Genomic DNA, 14679 nt, shown 5'->3' on the forward strand with positions numbered 1-14679 from the left:
TAAGGAAAACTTCTGTTTCGCTATGAACTGAAATAATGTATTCTGGAGGTAAAAATCTTAGCTTTATGGGAGTAAACAAGGAACAGAGTTTAGTAATGTTAGGACTTAGCCCATGAGTTGTGAAAACACTATCAAGTGTGGGAGCTCTCAGCCTGCTTTTAGAGAAGCTGGCTGAGTATCTCATCCAAAGTGTCAGAAAAAACAGGCTGATAAAAGGCATCTGGGAGCAGACTCATTGTTTTTCATTTTTACATGTACTCTGTGTATTTTTGTAAAAGTTCTAGGTAATTGTTAGGAGTCCAATGTGGTAAGGAAATGTTTACCTAAAAGTGAAATGTGAAGCTTAAAATTCAGGCCCAAACTAAATAATAGGTGCTATAGTCACATGCATTGGGGCTCAGACATTATCTTCACATGAGGGGATACAGTTTTTTCTTTTCGCTTAGTCTGCTTTTGCTTTATTAGTCTTGTAGCTAAAGATGGATAAAAAATTCTAATAAGAATTCATTTGAATTTTCCTTCCACGGGCATAGACTACCCTAATTTGTAGCTTCACGATACTCAATATTCAAGTGGCATTCAGGTGCCTAGGCTGCACTCTAAACGTCCTTTCAAGTCTTGGAAATTCAGTGCAACTGTTTACTCCACAAAATATTCCAGGCATTCATTACCTTGTTTTGCACAAGAGTTTCCATAATTTACCCAGAAAAGTGTTATAGCATGCCGCAAGCAACAGACAGAAAAAATCCCAAATGCAGATAGGCACAAAGCCATCTTCCCTCTAAGACATCTGTGTACTTGAGGGATGGTGAGAATGGGTGTGAGGCAGGAGTGCAGGGAGCCACTGTCCAAGTTGGCACAGGTAATTTTAAGATAACCTAAATATCCTTATAACATGCTTCAGTCCAGCCCTGGTGAGTGGGATGTCACAAAAGGGCCGAGGAGGTGTTGGACAATGTCTCTGGAGCAGTGCAGAGTAGACAACAAGGCAAACTATCCCACCACAGGTTGCTACGTGGGTACCAGTCACACAGCTCCTTGCAGGTGTTGATGGTACTTGCACCAATGTCCTCACACCAAACTTTCAAACCTTAGGAGCATTGAATGGTATTGAGAAGTATTAAGTTCCCATTTTCCAGTAAGGTTCTTTTTGCAATGCAAAATTGTATTTAACAATGTTATTATCGTTAGGCATTTCAGATTCTGTGTACAATTACAAGTCAAATTTAAAATCTGGAGTTGAAGTCATGGTTTGCTTAGGATCTTGTGAAATTTTCCTCAGAATAAATTAGCCCAGTGTAGGAATTATGTGAAAAATACCTACAAATCCTAATTACTTGTCCCAAGGAACAAATTCTTAATATATTCACCAGTTTTATTTGAAGCACTCATACTATGTTTTTATTTCATTTCCTCAGCTCCTCAGAAGGATGAGCACAAGGTCTGAGACACCTGGAGGAGCAGATCTGTACTCAGCTCAGCAGGTTTTCACATCCCAGGGGTTCCCTTTTGCCCATCCACTCTATACTGTGAAGCCTGTTCTTCTTTGCTACCTGTCTTGCATCTGAAAACAAATATATATGAGATAGAAAGCATGAGCAGGAGGAACAAATCAGAGTGAACCACATTGTAATGGAACATAGCTTTTCTTCTTCTCTAGTATTTACTAGAAAATAGATATCAGGTTTGTGACTGACCAAACCAACTGCAGCAGGCTTTGTAGACAAATGAGGTTTTAAAAAGCCTTTTTTAGATCCAGGTTTCTCATGATCCCTCCTGGCAAAGAATTAATCAGTTCAACACGTGAGGGGGTGTTTTGGTCACTGTTGAGTTGATGTCTGAATTGCATGCAGACAAAACAGCCTGTTCGTTTTTCTTTCAAAGAACAAGCTTTGTTATTTCATGAAGGACTACAATTCATATTTCTTTCTGAAAGGAAAAAAAATCTTAAAAAAAATTATATTTTTGTTCTGTGAATGTATTATTTTTTACTTGGGTGGTAAGCTAGCATTGTACTTAAGACATTGTTATCTTTCTAAAACCTGCCCTCAAAAACATAGTAGCTTAAGCCAACTATCAATGTTGTCAATACTTACATTTTATGATTTCATGGTTGTCATGTAAGAATTCAGATAAGTAAAACAAGAATGACTAATTGCTATGGCAAAATGTTACAGACATTTACAAATAATCAGTCATTGTAATGAATTACACCTCTGTAGTACAGCTAATTATTAATGCTTGCTTTACTTTGGGGGGAAGGAGGTGGTAGTTATCTGATTACTGATTATAATTTTCTAGTTACAGCTGACAGCCAAATATTTTTCTTTCATTCCCAAATAATAGCTATTAGGTTAAAATATGTTTAGGCAAATTTCCTATGTATTGCACAGTTCTGCAAAAGGAGCCCAGCACAGGATACCAGGGTTCAGGCTGGGACACTGCTCTTTCTCACCACGCAAATGAATGTTTTCCTGAACACGTTTCTCTTTCTCCCTTCTCTTGTACCACTTGCAGCATTCACTCTTTTATTATGAGGTGGTTTCTCCTAAGAATGAAACTCAGGGAGAAAGAGTGAATGTCTTTTAGCCAGTGGCAGTCAAGAAGATTCACAAGACTGTGCAAAAGCTGTTTGTGGCCACTGCCTGTAACACAGAGAGGGCAGGTGTTGGCAACACCTCTGTCAAGGGCTGCTTAGAGCAACGAACCAAAGACAGAGATATGTGTTCCACGGGGAGAACTGTTGTTGGGTTAAGGAGAATTTTAGAGAGGCTGATCTTTAATAGACCCTTTAATTTTGCATCAAAATTCATGTCAAGAGACACTGAAAATCTCTTGCATCCTCATATGTTGGTTAAGAGGTTAACTTCCAAATAAACCCCAGGTAAATGCAGTATGGCACTACTATTTCCTTTTCAATTTTTAACAAATATCTTGCTGTACTATCAGAGCCTTCAGTTATTTTTTCTTCTTAACATCCTGTCCAAACAAATCCAGTGCCATTTGTTCATATGTATGCACCACATTGCTTTGCCACCTCAGCTTTTCATCCTTACATTTCATTATTGTTGTCAGACTCCAGCTCCATTATCTTTTGATAGACTATTATTTCACCTCTGTCACACCCAATGTTACTTTTTATTTAAAGCAGCCCTGGCTTGAAGTCATTTAGAGGAATCAGCTTCCACTTCCACTGATGCACTGATACACTGATACTCCTTTTAGTCCTCATAGGTATCAATTTTTATAAGGCTTTTTCTCTTCTGAGTGTGTGGAAACCCCTTTGTCATTTTATTAAGTAGCTGAACAATACATGAAACACAACTGTTCATGTACTTATTCTTTGGCACCCTGTGTCACTCTGGACCTTCACTAGGATAGCTGAAAGATTTCACACACAACCACTGTATACACCATTATATAGATGTATAGATGATCCTCAGCTGTACCACTGAGGATTCCAACAAATCAATACTTATTCAAGTCAGTAAAATCAGGGCCTTGTTCTGACTTTTTGTGTAAAATTTTTACTCCTCCATTTCAAAAAAGAATAATTTAAACTACTGTCCAGAGACTTCCACACACTTTGTGGAACTCAGTATAAACCTCAATAGTGCTTTAACCTGATGCAGTGAACAGCAAACTCCCACAGCAGAGGGGCAGGTCCATGGGATGCTCTTTGCCTACTGTGCTGGGTCAGCAGCTCTGGCAAAAAAGTGAGGCCAGCAGCCAAGGGACAACTTTCATCTCCCTAATGAGAAATGTTGGAGCCTTTACATCTGAATGCTTAGTGAACACTCCCCCATCTGCTTCAGAGATAACTGAGGCATGAACAGGAATTTTTTGCTCAGTTTTGGAGTGTGATTTAACTACAATTAGAACCGATGTCAGTTATGTAGATTTCTGAGTTATTCAATTCCTTCAGTAGATAAGCAGACTCACATACCTAGCCCTTTGACACTCTTTTAGTGATTTTAATGTCTCTATTAAATTACAGGACTGTTTTCCATCTAAGAGAGGTTCAGTCATGAGCTTAAGAACAACTTATTGGATTGAAAAAAAGCAAAGTTTAAATGAATGGTGGTATTATCAATCAAATGATTGATTTCTGCCATTCTAGCTTTACCTTGAGTACCGGTGTCCGAGAAACTAGAATTTTAATAATAATAATAAATAGAAAGCCCAAGAACAATCTGAGTGCTAAGGAAATGTGGCAAATTTTGAACAGAGCCAGAAGGAAAGGAAGATAAAAAGTGTGAATTAATCCTAGCCAGAGAGAAACTCAGAAACTCTAAAAATACTGCCTGCTGTCTCTTCCCATATACCTTCAGCAGTAGGCAGCTACCAAGGCATCAGTCTGTGCCTATAAACACATGTAAAGATAGCTGATATCCCAAGGCATCTGAAATACCTGCCACCAAACACAGACGTAGTCCAGAGGATCAGTAGGGACCCTGGCAAAAACAGATAACAGTGAAGGGGAGAGGAAAGGCTGCAATTCACTGTATTTTCACTCATTTCATACCATTTTTCTCAAGATGACTGTCATACCCCAACTATTAACCCTTCAGGCTATGCAGATGTAGACTGAAAACTGACTACAGCAGCTACAATTCATCCCTACTCTTCAGCAAGTACTTCTAGGCTAAAAGGTAGCTTTTAGCAGACTGATACTGCAATCTGTGTGGCATTTGAAAATGCTTAAGTATTAATGGGTGGAAATGAAACCAGGTGGGCTTCCCGAGGGGCCTCCTACGAAACACTGGCAACCAGCTTCTGGCTAAAAGTCATCTTCTGCTGAGCAATGTATCTGAGTGAAATCAAACTCTCAGGATGTGCCATCTGTAATACTTACAGAACCAAGAAAGCATGCAGAAATTGAACACATCATCTAATTTGCCTCAACTGGATCTCGTTCTGCAGCTGAGCAGCAGGAGCGTACGGCACTCACCTTCTCATCTGGATCCACCTCACTCCCTGGAAGAGGCCCTGTGCAGAACCTGGGCATCTAGAGCTTTCGTGGATTGTATAGTTTCTGTAGGATATCTGTCCATGTTGGTGTTCCTGTCAATCAAGAGAAGACCCACCAGGCAAAAGGCCAGGAGTTTTTGTGGCACTTTGAGACAAAGGAGAGCCACTAATTAGGGCTTGACTCCAACCTAAGGGGAGGCTGATCCCACTAAAGGCAAGTCTCTGTCAAAAGTATGGAGGTTTTCTTCCAGTTCTGAGTTTTCTCCACAGTTTATGATGTAGCCTGTCCATCGATAAAGCATCTGATTCTAGTTGGCTGTGAGTCTCCTCATCTGACAGGAAGGTGTAAAAGAGAGGATTTTGAAAGAAACATGCACTATAATTTCTGTTATTTATGGCTTCTTCCTATTAAAAGTCAAGGGGTTTTGTAACTATTTAGTTAATTGATTTTTTTTCTTACCTTCTTATGCCTCCACATTTTAATCTGCTCAATGGAAATGCTGAGGGAGCTGATGGCCTGTGGGGAAAGTGGGTAAAATCAGAAACACATTCAACATAAGACTCTGTGAGAAATCTTAAGGATTATTTTTTTCCCTGGGAGAAAATATTTCTTTAAAGTTATCCCCAGTTTTACATGGAAAGGGGGCTTGGTTATGTCGGGTTGGCCCAGAAATTTTACTTTCATCAAAGCTTAGACTGAGCTAAGCTCTTTAATGTTTCTCTTCTCCCTGATCTTTTTCCTAAAGGGGACCAGGTTGCTAGTGCATTTAAACTCTGCAAAATAGATTTTCATACAATTTTCACCAGATTTCTTCCTCCTTTCAACAAGTTCAGTTACTGCCACGCTGCAGGGCTTCTTTATAAGAAAAAATGCAAAACCTCACAAAAGACATTCTTGTGCCAGCCTTGCTGTCAAACTGGGTCTTTTATGACCAAGACCTCAAAATTTCAAGTATAAAAATTAACATATTTAGCTTCTGTTAAATAATTACAATAAAATAAAAACAAATACACACATCATATTGAATTATCTCCATATCATATAAAAATGAAAAAGGGTTGCCTCATCAAGTTAGGTGTTAAACACTTAAGGATGTAGTGTTCTTTGGAAATACGATAAGGAAAATAAATCATGTTTTCAAAGTGCAAAATAACCATTGGCTAACATTATTACCAGTATGTCACAGAACACTTTGGCAGGAATTCATTGGTTTTGTTTACAGAGGTTTCCTTGTTACCAATGGAAGGAATTTCTTTTTTTTTTCTAAAAGATAACCAGTTTTCCATGAAGCGCAAGATACTTAAAACTCCATTACAAGCCAGAAGGTGACGGTGGCTGCTTGTATACTATAAGGGATGGTGTATGGGCTGTGCATTTTGCAATGTTCATGTCTCCATGAATACTGTCAAGTTACACATCAACCTCAGCCTCCCCTTCAGAGCACAACCATAGAACCCTTTTTACTCAATAGGGGCAAGTTCCTAAACCCCTACTGCTCCCTGCTGGACTGCAGTTCCACTGGCTTTGACCTGGAGAAAATGACGTTATTCAGGCAGAAGGTGGTAGGATGTGGCCTTCAGAATCTTTAAAGTCAGGAAACATTTAGGAAAAGCCTCTTCTTTTGAGATTCTTACCTTTATGTTCCTCACCAGTTTTCTCCTGCTGCCTCTCACTCTTAACATGAAAAGAAAGGGAAGAGTTGTTCATGTGATGGTTTGGATAAAAAGCACTTTAAAAAAAATTGAACAGGAAAAGGAAAAATAGGCTTTGCATTGGATAATAGGAGAAAAAGAGACTTTACATTGAGAAGTGTACAATTGTATAAAGGTAACTGGTGGTACAACCTAAAGCCTCTGCATAGTTGAGCTATCATTTAGGAAATTACATTTTTACTCCACAGACCAGAAATGTCAGCCTTTGGCCTTATCGAAATATCTTACTTTGGAGTATCTGTGATTTTTCCTCATCCTTCTGAGTTTTTCTGAGGAAAATAAAGTGATGTAGCAACTGATAATCAGCATAAACAAGCTCCAGACTCTAGTGAATTTTCCTGCATAAACAGCAGGAGATCTCTCATAGAAAGAGGCCTTCTTTTCCTGGATGTCTAAAGGCGAATATGCATGTAGGATTTATTTGTAGTACAGTAACACAAAGAGGCTCCAGCTGAGATAATAGCATTGCTCTTTTTCCAGGTGCTCTTTACACAGAAAAACAGAAGTCCTTTTGTCTGAACGTTTACAATCTATCTACAAGGGAAAAAGGAGGCATTATTGCCCCTTTTCTTGCACAGACCACATTAAGATGCTAAGAAATAAAATAATGACTCCAGAAATCACCAGAGGAGTCCAGAATCTAAATTTCCCATGCTTATTGCTTGTGTATAGTGACCTAGATTTTCCCTGCCTCCTGCTCTGTTGGGTTTGATCTGAGCCAGTGACAAAAATGGCCCCACAGAGGGTGCGCGGAGCAGGCAGAGAGCCAGGGACAAACCCAAATCCACTCATAGACCCTGCAGATCACACACAACCCTCTCACTGCAATGCCTCCTCCTCAAGGGGAGCCAGGGATGTAGAAAACAGTGTGAGAGGCCCCTTGAAATGTCTTCTTCCTTGCTCCCAAATCAGAGACTTCCTTCTACTCCAAAACATAAAGTTCCAGGCCTTGTGAGATCCTTTCATTACCACCATTAGTTTTACTTTGGATGATCTCATCATTCGCGTAAAATTCAACTCCTGCATGAGAAATGTATACAAATGGAGGGGTCAAAGAAACTCATAGGGATTAATCCACTCTGATCTCCTTTGGAAAACTGAAAAAGTTTTTATTCATGTCCTGTTTTTCAGGCCAATACCTTTCTATATTTATTGAGACTTCTGAGAATTTTCTCCCAGCTTTGAGAATTGTAGCCAAACCTCTTTCCTATTCCCTATGGATATCTTTTCCTATGGCTTTTCTCTCGGTCACATCTACAATATGTTTTTGTTAAACTAGTATTGACTGCCACAAAAGCCCTTAACATTTATTAAAACACTATTAAAATTTATCTTGTAGAGTGTTTATTTATTGGAAAGAGATAGAATACTTGAGTCCCTTCATGCCCTCAGTAGACAGCAAAGTTGAATTACCTCTGACTCTACCCAGCAGAGCTGAAAAGCATCAGCAAGATTAAATATTTCCACAAAATGTCACATCCATGCACACAAAAATGGGTTTATCAACACCTTGCCTCCATTCACCTCTTCTGAAATACAAATACTATCTTTGCTAATATCCAGTTTTATGATATTAACACATTTTTATAATTTTCTAGAAGAAATATATGGTTGGACAAGCAAATTCATGCAAATATTCTGCCAAAATCCTGGGAAACCATTTATCCCATTTATATTTATTTATAAACCATTTATATTTGTTAACTATAGGAACCTCTTGCAGTTTTACTTCTGTCTTTAGCATCCATTCCTGCTATCAGTCTTGTCTTTATCTCCGTATGCAGCCTCATTTCATCTACTAAAAAGAAGCTGCAGTATTTGTTTTGAGTAATACCTGCCTATTCTGATTCTACATCCACTTTGCCTTCTCTTTCACTGTTTTCTTTTAAAATATGCATCTGAAGAACTTCATGACTTTTTTTGAGTGTCCTTTCTGAGTTATGAGTCAGCTTGACTTAGCAATTCTCACCTCAGCGCTACAATTTTTTACTTATAACACACAGCTCTCTTCACCCACCACAAAATTTTTCTTTCTTAGAGGCTCTCTGTCTGACTGCCCAGGCTCAGTATCAATAAGGTAGTTTTATTTGTCTATTTACATCCAGTGCTTCTTTTCAAAAATCTGTGTCACTTCTGATACAAACTCTTAATGATATAAACAGCTTTGTGACCCTCCTCTGCACTGAGGCTTTATATTCTCCAGTCCAGTCTCATGAAAATTATCTGCCACATTTAATCAAACTTAAGCTTTCCAATTTATTAGACTTAGCTGTCCTATTTGTGTCTCAAATGGGGTTAGTTCATGTTCATTTGGTTCCATGGTTATTTTCTATAATGTAATTTATTCTACAACGTCTTTTGCTGCTTACCTAAGTCAAGTCTAATAAAATATTGTCTCTTGTAGCTTCAGTGATTATTTAGGGAATAGCAGTTAGTTATTATACCTTTGAATATCTGAGCACAATTAGTAGTATTTTTTTCTCCTATCTATTAACTTACACATTAAGGCCATCTAAAAGTATATTTTCCATGCTCAGATAAGACTTTGAGGTCTACAAAGAACTGACAGTACCTTGCTAGTAGAATTTTTCTTGAAAGGCATCTCAAAATTTACAGCTACCCAGTTTCTTTTTTAGCCATGCTTATTTCATTTTTCCATGAAACACACAGTGAGGTGTCTATATGATATCAGACAAATTACCTGTTGCAATGTGGGTGACTACGGATTTTGTTTAAAAATTATTTGGTGTTTTGTGGAATTTTTTTCTTTGCTGAGAGGTGTACAGTGATATATTTGATTTTCTCCTTAGCCAGATTAAAACCAGATAAAAAGATTTCTGCTCATGCCTTCAAAAATATGCATTTGGGTGGAAGCAAAAAAAAAGAAAGTAGGATCTGCCCAGATTAATCACTCTTAATTTATTAATCTAAGAAAAGAGAGTTTATAGCTGAAACCTTTTTGTATTTTTAACATTTGGTGATAAGGCTCCATATAAGATAACTATAAACTATACATAAGATTGCCAAATTATTGTATAATAATATAAATTCAATTTATACCAGTGATAATCCAATAGAAGTGCAGACTTTGGGAAAAAAATTTCAATAGAATTTATTTTTCAGATACTATTTTACAGTAAGACTTGCTACATAAATTTTATGTTCCAATATAATTTTTTTTTTTTTTTTTTTTTTTTTTACATGGGAAAGCCATAGAACATTTACATTTGCATTTATGTTAAAAATGTGGCTGTCACTGATCAGGGAGTGAATGCATAAATCTTTATTTTAATTAGTAAAATAAAACAAAGGACCCTTTATATCAATTGTAGGTGCGCTACTTGGAAAGCTGCAGTTGACTGATATCTCACTACTCTCCTCAGTCAGAAACTGCACCTTTTCACAATAACACACGACTGAGCTTGCTTTCCCTGAAACTCTTAAGCAATGCAAGTGCATAATCCAGGTCTCAGTATAATAGTTTTGCTGTTTATTTTAACCTCCAAAGAGTTCTGTTCAATCCTGTCTCTTGGGTGCCTTTCTTAAAACCCCAGAAAAGAAAATAAAATGTGACTTTCTGTGTTCCAAAGGCATTTGATGTTACATCATGCTTCTTTATAATTAACTCTTTTTAATACAGATGGGATTTTTTCCAAAGGCCTGTTTTCTCTCACTGTTTAAGAGTGGCACCCAACTGGGAAGTCACACTGAATGGTCATAGGGTCTTTCAATTCTCCCATGAAGACCTGCCTAGTAGAGTGTTTTATAATGTGGCCATTTTTATTCACATCAGGCTAAATCTTGGCAAGTGTGTCCAGCTTAGGAGCAAATGATTTGTGTGGAACTGAATTGATCTAGCTGTTGCTCAGTGAGAACAATGCCAAAAACCACAGCTCCTGAGGTCAACTTCTACCTCACAGGCAAGCCAAAGGCTAGCTGGGTGTTAAGCAAACTCTGGTTTGGGATACGGATGCCCTCGATCCATCCCATTTCTGTCCCACCCTCCCACTCAGTTCTGCCTTTTTGTTTTCTGCAGAAGCCAAAGTGAAAGCCATTTCTTTCCTTATCAGACTATTTGGAGAATATCTATGTTATTCTAAACCAAAATTTTGCCATTTTGCCAGGAACAAGATGGACCCCAAGGATTATCTACAAGGTTCATCTGGATATTAGATTCAAAACTAGATTCACAACTGCAGATGAAGGTGTGGAACATCCAGGCATGGATGGCCCTGGACAGGCCACGGAGCTCATGCCCCGGAAAACTTGCCTCTGCCTCCAGGCTACTGCTTGGGCATCAGGCAAGGGAGCATCCCAGTCTCAAAAACCCCCCAGAGGTCTCCACTGGGAAATGCTGCAAAACACAGCCCTCAAAGTAATATCACTTTTCTGCCCTCAGGAAGCCTAGATTATATTTCTAAAATTAACACATTTTCATTTCAACCATTCTTTTAAATTATTATCTGATGCCTCTCAAAGTGAGAATTGTACTGTCTTCTCTTCAGAACATACTGATTGCATTCTATATACATTGTATTCTATTGCAAAGAAAAAGAAATAAATAGTCTACTGCTGCAGTACTTCTTCCCACTGTTGTTTTTAGCAATATAAACAGCATATACAGGCCTTAGGGTGGTTCCCTGCTGCATTTTTCCTTTTTAATTATGAGGCCCACTTTCATTTCAACTGAGACAGAGATTATTTTCTGGGAACTAAGTAAAAGATAAGCTGTTGCTTAATCCTACTAGCCAACTCATCCTTTTATTATCTGTAGTTCATCATGGAAATTTCAGATGATCTCTTGTGTCCTGTTAGACATGTCTAAAAATGGAATCAGGTGCAGTAGTGCGTATTTAACACTAAATTGTGTAGAAACGTTAATCTGGTATGTAGCTGTGTTCAATTAAGTTGTTCTTTTGCTACCTTAATTATAAGTAATTTGACAATTTTAGTTTCCCAGTTCAACACTGTTAATGGACAGATAAAGTTTGCATATTCCCTATGTATCCCACTGCAAAGCTTAAAGTCTGCTGTCAACTGGCATGAAAAATCAATTACTTTTTTAAATGCAATGGCTTACAATTACTTTCTCTACTTCAATGTCTTTAGCGTTCATCCTTTGGAAATCTTTCTATTACATGGCACTCAATCCTCAACAAAGTAAATTAAATCCTATATCATTTTATGCCACTTCTGCCTGCACAAATATTTTGTTTTTATATGAAGAAGTAGTATAAGAAAAAACTATTGTATTTTATTATTTTCCTGTTTGATGCAAACTTTAAAAACCACTTTTGATCAGTGGTGCTCTTTGCTGAGAAACTTTCCTGAGTTTGCTCAGTGCAGGTAAGTACCAAATAGAGGTAAGCTTGGTATAATTTAGTTTCAAATGTTATAGACTAACTATCTTTAACATCCCAAAGAGTTCAATAACCGCATAGAGCAAATACCAGCTAGATCATTTTTCCATAGACATGAAAGTCTAAAACTAATCTAAAATTAAAAGTTCATACGCAAATTTTTTGTTAAATTTCGTTTTAAATGACCAAAGCATTTAAGCTTTTGCAGTTCATTATGGAAAGTGTTCTGCAGAAGGGTAGAGCTCAATATCAGAATGTATCTTCTGGAGCCTTTAATCTTCCTCCACTTTATTCACCCTGTCCCAGGCAATAACTGTTTCAGGGATGCCCCCAGACACAGCCCTCCTTTCCCCTGACCTATTTGCATGCTAGACACAAAAAAGATGAGATATGCTGGGATGCAGACACACACCCAGCATCTGCTGCAAGGCAACAGGAACAAGACATTTCAGATAAAGAAGGGATGATGTCTCAGTCCTGCCAACACCCACCGTTTCCTTCAAGAGAGGCCAATTTTGCCAGTAGGTCTAGAAGTCATCTGGGATAAACACTTTGCGCTTGGCTTACCTTGAGTTCTTCTGACTGAGACAAGTACAAAGCGTGGCTTACAGCAATGCTATTTAGAAACTGGAATACGTGCTCTTCCTTCCACATGTATGTATATCATGAAGACATTTCTCGTGCCTTCTTCTTACACCATGGCATGAGAAGACATAATCTGATCCTGTGAGTATGTGTCTTCTGGCACACATCTTTGGTCATTTGTGATATTACCTAATTTCAGCACTTTGATTAGGTTTGTTCACTTAGACAGGTATTATGCTGAAAGGCAATAGTCTGAATAGAGGTGCCTACTCACAACCTGTCAATGAAGGTATTTGGCATGCAAAATTAGAAAAGGACCAAAAAAATTCCATAGCTGTGAATAAACACATGAAAAAAAATCGAGCAAGTTTAGTTAAATTATTTTCTTATTTGTCTTTTAAATTTCACTAAATGAAATGGGCTGAAACATTTTATTTCACATCAAACAACTCTGCTGTGTGATGTTGGGCATGGAAAAATCCCGCCTTTACCTTCCTGCATGACTACACATTCCAGCAGAGTAGTAGCTGGGAACATTCTCAGCAACAGCAGAGCACAGGAAAGAATCTGTTAATTGTCTTTTGGAAGCCTTTTTATAAGCACAGGAAGGGAGTGCCGTGTCCATTTAGAGAGAAATGTATGCATCTGGAGCACAGCACTCTCTATGAGAAGTCCTTGGAATCTGGCAGTGCAGAAAGCCTTATGCAGCAAGCTCACACCATGTCACACATTGGTGTTTTTCAGCCTCTCAGATGTCCTCACCATTCATCAGAAAACAAGAAGGTAATCCTCTCTGTGTGCCTTTCTAAATGTACTTTAAGTACTGCTGAGGCATGTCTGCTGAAAGACCTCAAACCCTCTGAGCTAAAGCGGCTGCAGAGTGCAAGAGGAGCTGCTGCACACAGGCCCTACTACCCAAGACAGGAGACCTGCCTTAAATTGTGTCAGGGGAAGTTAAGATATTGGATATTTATGAACATTTCTTCATGGAAAGGGTTGTTAAACACTGGAAGAGGCTACGCAGGGAAGTGGTTGATTCACTATCCCTGGAGGCATTTAAAAGATGTGTAGACGTGGCACTTGCGGACATGGTTTTGTAGTGGACTTGGCAGTGCTGGGTTTGTAGTTAGATTTGATGATCTTAAAGGCTTTTTTCAACCAAAATGAGTCTGTGATTGTAAGACACTCTCTTCGTAACCTTTTGCCATCTCCACTGTGCTTAAAGAAGCTACAAACTTTTATGGTATAGCCTTAGAAACTGCAATGGTTGAATACACACATGGTGTATTACGGAACAGGCTACATACTGCCACCACGGGCGATCAAACCTCTAATGGTGAACCAGATTTAGATTGTCTCACACTCCTTAAAACCAGTGATATAAACCATTATAACATTCACCTTAAATCTTACTTGCATATTTAGAGGTATCAGGCACAAATGCTACTTACTATGATTATTATGATGATTATTATTAGGCAAACTTCTAGCTTGATTCACAAAATCAGAATTTTTTTTTCCTTAATTTTTATTTAACTGATTAAATAACAGTAGTTGATGCACCACAGAGGAAACATTTTATTATCTGTTTTAGTAAACCACAATGGAACATATGAAAATCTGTAGTGGTTCTGGGAAAACTGAGGCAATGCTATAGGAAATATTTATAAAAGCAAAGTAAGTTTGAAATTGTAATTACAATTACTTGAGATAAAAAGATTTTAGTGATCCTCTGTCCCTGAAGAGTGTTTAAAAAAAGAATAAACAAATATCAATTTTACCTAACTGTAGTCACTGTAAGGTGATTTTAGAAAGTTTGGGTTTTTTAAATGAAGCTATAGTTCTAGGCAATTTTTAAGAGACTGAAATAGGAATTTCTGTTACTACATGCTTGCCCTGTTGCATTTTAAATCTACAGAACTATTCAAACAGTCTGTCCAAATGTATTAAATTTGGGAAGATAATTTGCTTTACTGGAAATACAATTATGTATCTGCATATTCAGGTATTTTATGTCCACTGGCAATTATTTTTCAGCCATGGTGTTTTC

At 37.9% G+C, this 14679-nt stretch overlaps 1 protein-coding gene across 6 annotated transcripts in view; it reads right to left on the reverse strand.

The window, feature by feature from the left end:
• LOC121469741 (uncharacterized) overlaps positions 1-14679 on the reverse strand; it is a 188308-nt gene that overhangs the window by 60196 nt on the left and 113433 nt on the right. For 3 of the 6 annotated variants that reach the window (XR_012055151.1, XM_072927189.1, XM_072927187.1), the window contains exon 2: positions 5432-5488. The exons of 2 other annotated variants lie outside the window; for them this stretch is intronic. The gene's annotated coding sequence lies outside the window, so the exon portion shown is untranslated. Of the gene's footprint in view, positions 1-5431; positions 5489-6606; positions 8428-14679 lie in introns of those variants that run through there. One more of the 6 variants, XM_072927188.1, reaches the window with a different exon arrangement.

Source organism: Taeniopygia guttata, chromosome 3, assembly GCF_048771995.1.
Source record: "Taeniopygia guttata chromosome 3, bTaeGut7.mat, whole genome shotgun sequence".
Lineage (NCBI taxonomy): Eukaryota > Metazoa > Chordata > Aves > Passeriformes > Estrildidae > Taeniopygia > Taeniopygia guttata.